Source organism: Sus scrofa, chromosome 1 (assembly GCF_054392235.1).
Source record: "Sus scrofa isolate SSC_HxYL_T2T_F1_AM1 chromosome 1, Sscrofa_HxYL_maternal_Yorkshire_Landrace_v2.0, whole genome shotgun sequence".
NCBI lineage: Eukaryota > Metazoa > Chordata > Mammalia > Artiodactyla > Suidae > Sus > Sus scrofa.
Window position 1 is genome coordinate 234572426 of NC_139383.1, and position 4835 is coordinate 234577260.

Consider the following 4835-nt stretch of genomic DNA (forward strand, 5'->3'; position numbering starts at 1 on the left):
AGTGAAATATGCATACACTCACACAGACACACGTGCACAACCATGTGCACGCACACACACACACGCGCACGATTTTTGATACAAATTGAAAAATCTAAATAAAGAGATTTGGGTAACATGTGGATTCTATTTTCCTTCTTATTTTGTCTGTTTTCCTTGTGTTTCCTCTTTTTTTTCTCCCCTAACTTGTACTGTGTATTGATCAAGGCTGCTTTTGTTTTCATTTTCTGCAGGTTGTGCAAACAATGACTATACTTCCTATGATTTTCTACCTCGTTACTCTTCTCTCTACACAACAAGATGCCTATTTCCACCATTCTAACGTAGCTCTAATAAATCACCAATAACCTCAGATACCTAAATACACTGGACACATTTCAGCACTAATTTTACTACAGCCCCCAGTGACATAACAAAATGGGTTACTCTGCCTCCTTCACTGCCCCTTATTCTAGGATCCTGCAGTTTTCTAAGTTTTGTTGCTTCTTGAACCACCTTTCTGTCCCCAAGCCCCTCACTTCTTCTCCCCTTCCTCCTTTTCCTCCATCCCAGGTTCTAACCCTCTATTCTACCACAGGAGATTTCACCCACTTTTGTGGCTTCAATAACCATCAAACATGACCATGACTTCCAAATCTCCAGTCTATACCATTGGACATCATTGTTTCCTCAACATGCCCAGGTTACGTCCGATGGGCATAGCAACCTTGACACATCCACAGATGAGCACATGACTTCCCTTCACACCAGCCCTTTCCCTTCCTCCATCACATCAAACGACATTAACCTGTTTCTCAGGCCATAATAACCCAAGGGTCATGACTGGACCTTTTTATCATTCTCCCCAACGTCCTAACATCTCCAAGTCTAAGTGATTCTGCCTCAGTTATTCGTATTCATACCTCCACTGTTAATACCTGTCTCTTCCCTGGACAAACACTAGTCTCCCTGCTTCTACTCCTGCCCCTCTAAAATCTATTTTCCACACAGCACCCGGAAAGCACTTCTTGAAATATATATGATAATAGCCTTCTTCTGCTCATAAGCTCCCATAAGATTCCTCTGCCCTTAGAATCAAAATCAAACACCTCATTATATCCTGCAAAGCAAGGCCCCATGACCTGGCCCTTGCCAACCACCCAAATGCCTATCTACCTCGGCTTCCCTGTTTATACTCCAGCCACCCCATCTTCGAGTTCTCCCCAAACCCTGATCGCCTTCCTGCTGAATGCCTCACACTGGCTCTCCCCACTTCCTCAACATCTGCAGGCCAGGGTCCTCTGTGTCACCCTGGTCCCAGCTCAAATGTTGAAATTCCCCACAGGGAGACTCAATTCAAAGTAGTCTTTCTACAACACTCAAGTCACCCAACTCTGTTTTCATCATAATGCTTATCACTATCCAAAATTACATGGATAATTTGCTTACTTGTTTATGTGTTTCCATCCACTAACATATAAACCCCTTGAATGTAGAGAGCTTGTCTGTTTTTGTCACTCTTGTGTCCTCACTGACCACAATGCATGGCACTTAAGAGATGCTTGATAAAATGGATCAAATGCAAATAATCCTGTGAGCACAGGTTAAAAAGGAACCCCCATTATGACCAAAGTATGGCCCTTTTACAACACATAATGGCTGGAGCAAGTCAATCTTTATCATTTATTGTTTTTATTTGGACAACATATATACATATGTACAAAATACCTACTGTCAGAATCCTCTTTTATAATTTCATTTGATTTACAAAAACGGGACAACAAAATAACTTAGGTCACTAATACTGTACAAAAATAAAACTGATTAAACAGTTGTAAAGATCCGTGTCTTACAGTGATACAGATCGTTCATCTGTTGTGAAAGAACATCTCAATCTATCCAGAGTGATGAGTACTGTGCTAAATCTACCTGCAAACTGACAACTAATCAGTGTCTGTAAGTATAACTACCAAATATAATTCTCAAAAGAAGCATGATGTAGAGCTACACCTTAAAGCCAGGGCATCATTCCACAGTGGTGAAGGGCTTTCTTCTTCCCTAACCAAGGAGAGGAGTTATCTTAACTCTAAAACTAGGAAATTGTCCAGAATATGACAACTACTTACAGTATTAGATAAAACAATTTTTCTTTCTTTTTAAACACCTGCAATAGTCTTTCAAAAAATTCAGTTTGGTTAAAAAAGTAAACAAAAATTACTATCCTGCATTTGGATTTTTTTAAGTTAAATCCATGGTCTTTTTAATATAAAAAGTAATTGTTTCATAGTTTTAGTGTTCAACGAACTCTAGTAGTCCTATTTGAACCATATCTTGATAGAGTAAATCTAATTAGAATGCTGGTTCCTGTTTTGTGACATTTTAAAACAGGATTTATCACAAAGAATAAAAAGCCTTGAGTTTATACGTTACGTTACTATAACATATAAGAGAATATCAAATGTGTGTTCCTTAACAACTCGAAAAGGCAAGTAGCAACTTTTTTTGGGAAGTAAATTGTGCATTTTTTTTTTTTAAACAAGTTGCTGCACTTACATCCATCTAAGTGCTGGACAAAAGCCACATATAGATTTACTCCTGAAACTACAAGGATTGTCTTTCACTGACTTTGCTTGGTTTTCCTTCCTTTCATTCTGTGAGGGAAAGATGAGTTTGTATAAGTTAGTGGGTTGCTAAGGCAACCCCAAACTCCTCACTCACTAAAAGGCAGCGTGCAGAGGATCACAAGCAGAACCATTCCATGAGTTCAGTAAGAAATAGGCAGCCTAACCTATTTCATATGGAAGAACAGATGTCCTTAAAACTTATTTTGGACACAGAAATTAAAATTTGGTTTAAAATAAGCGTTTCAAAAATCTGAAACAGAGGTAGAAAGTGTTCTTTATTTTTCCTGACATGTTTTCCCGTGAGAAAACACTTTCCTTTTTACCCCATGGACTGCTCCCAGTCCCTAATGTTAAAAGCGGTTCTCTTTATAGAACTGCTAATACAACTACGTTGGTTAAACAAACAAAAAGAGAAAACACACCGTGCTAGTGATGGCTATTGTATTGGAAGTTGGAGTCAGCTGTGACCCATGCCGGCTGCAGGCGCCCATGCTGGTTCTGAACTGGAAACTCGCATGTGTCAGGTGAAATTACCCATAGGTGGGCACCCCACACGTTTACACACCACATCTTATAGCACACGTAAAAACAAGAGTGCATCAGAGCTCCCTGTTTTAAATATCAGATAAAATTGTCAGAAAACATCGTTTCTGATGAAAAAAAAAAAAATGTAAACATTTCCCCCACGATCACTGCTGACTCCTCTATTTGAGGTTTCTTTTAACGATGAGAACTCAGTTCATTTTTCTGACCATGTAAAGGCCAAAATGAAGTTTTCAGGTAAATGGCATATTATGGATGTAGTGGTTGAGGCCATTTTAGACACCTGGATAGAAGATCTATAGTGGTGAGGCTACTGACGCGAAAGATACAGTGATGCCTTCTCATTCCTACAGATTCCATGTGCCTTCCTTCTCCAGAAGGGATAATTTTGCAGTCTTCTCTGAAATCATCGTGGCATTTTCCCTTAGCACTCACTACCAATAGGGGTATCTTATTTTTCTTTTCACATTGCAGCTCCCTTTTCCTTTTACATAACTCTTGCACTGTTAGTGGGAGTTTTGTAGGAATATGGGAAAGTAACCAATAAACATTTCCCCCCCAAAACAGACATTTCCACAGCTAGTGACTGTTTTGCACCCATTCAAATAAAACCCAACAGAGTCAAAGCCCTCTCCCTCCGTGGCATTATGGTACAGTAAGATGAGGTTAATTAAAAGGATTGGAAAATTTGGAAAAGTTAATAGAGTTAGAATTGTTTGCTCTTTTTTAAATAAACAAATACTACCCTCCTTCTCCTTTAGCATCTGTTGTATATCTTCTGCCCTCACATCTCTGCCATGATTTCCTAGGAAAACGTGTATACTATAAAATAAGCAGATTATAACGTGGTTCCAAACAGAATGTCTGCTTCTACCCTTAAAGCATGTATTTAACTTATCCTCTGCGTTAGAAAATAAAAGTGCAGCTTATGTTCAAAAAGTACAATTCATACAAAGCAAGGTTTGAAAGTTCTGTACTTAGTGTAACCTTTCAAAGGTTTGTCTTGATTAGTATAAATTCAGACTGCTTACCCATTGACTAGAAGTAACTTTTGTTTTCAAGTCTTTAGATGACAGATCATGCTGGAGTAGATGTGCTCTTGCTTGCATAAAGACAGCTGTGCTATGGCGTTTTGTATCTCAAAAGGTAACGTGATTCAAGAGAGTGGTTTTGCTAAAGAAACCGAAGCACACTCGTCATTACATTAGAAGGTAAGAAAACAATTTTGAGACAGCAAGCAGAAAGGGCCCAGAATCACTGTGTGACGCCACAGGTCAATTCACCCAGTCAGACATATGTACACCAGTGTTGAATCTTTAAAATTCTACCCCAGACTTGGCCTAACCCCTCCCCCCACCCCCACCCACCGCCCCTGCCAAAAAAAAAAAAAAAAAAATTGAAGGAGAGAGGAAAAAAAACAAAGAACATTTGCCTTCCCTCCAACAGTCAGAGACGGTGGTTCCAAGTTGCCTCTGCAAGGGGACCAAGTGTTGACTTTGATCTTAGGCTACAATGTGCTTTTTAAAAACAACGCAGGGAGAGGAAAATTAGACTAGTGACCAAAGAACAGTGACTTCCTGTGCGGGCTGTGTGCCTCTTCGGGCCGTGATTCCCACGTGTCTGTCCATTTGCTGGGAGTAGCTCTGTCCTTCCCGGTCAGTCCCTCCCTGGCTTCGGGGGGGCAGCACC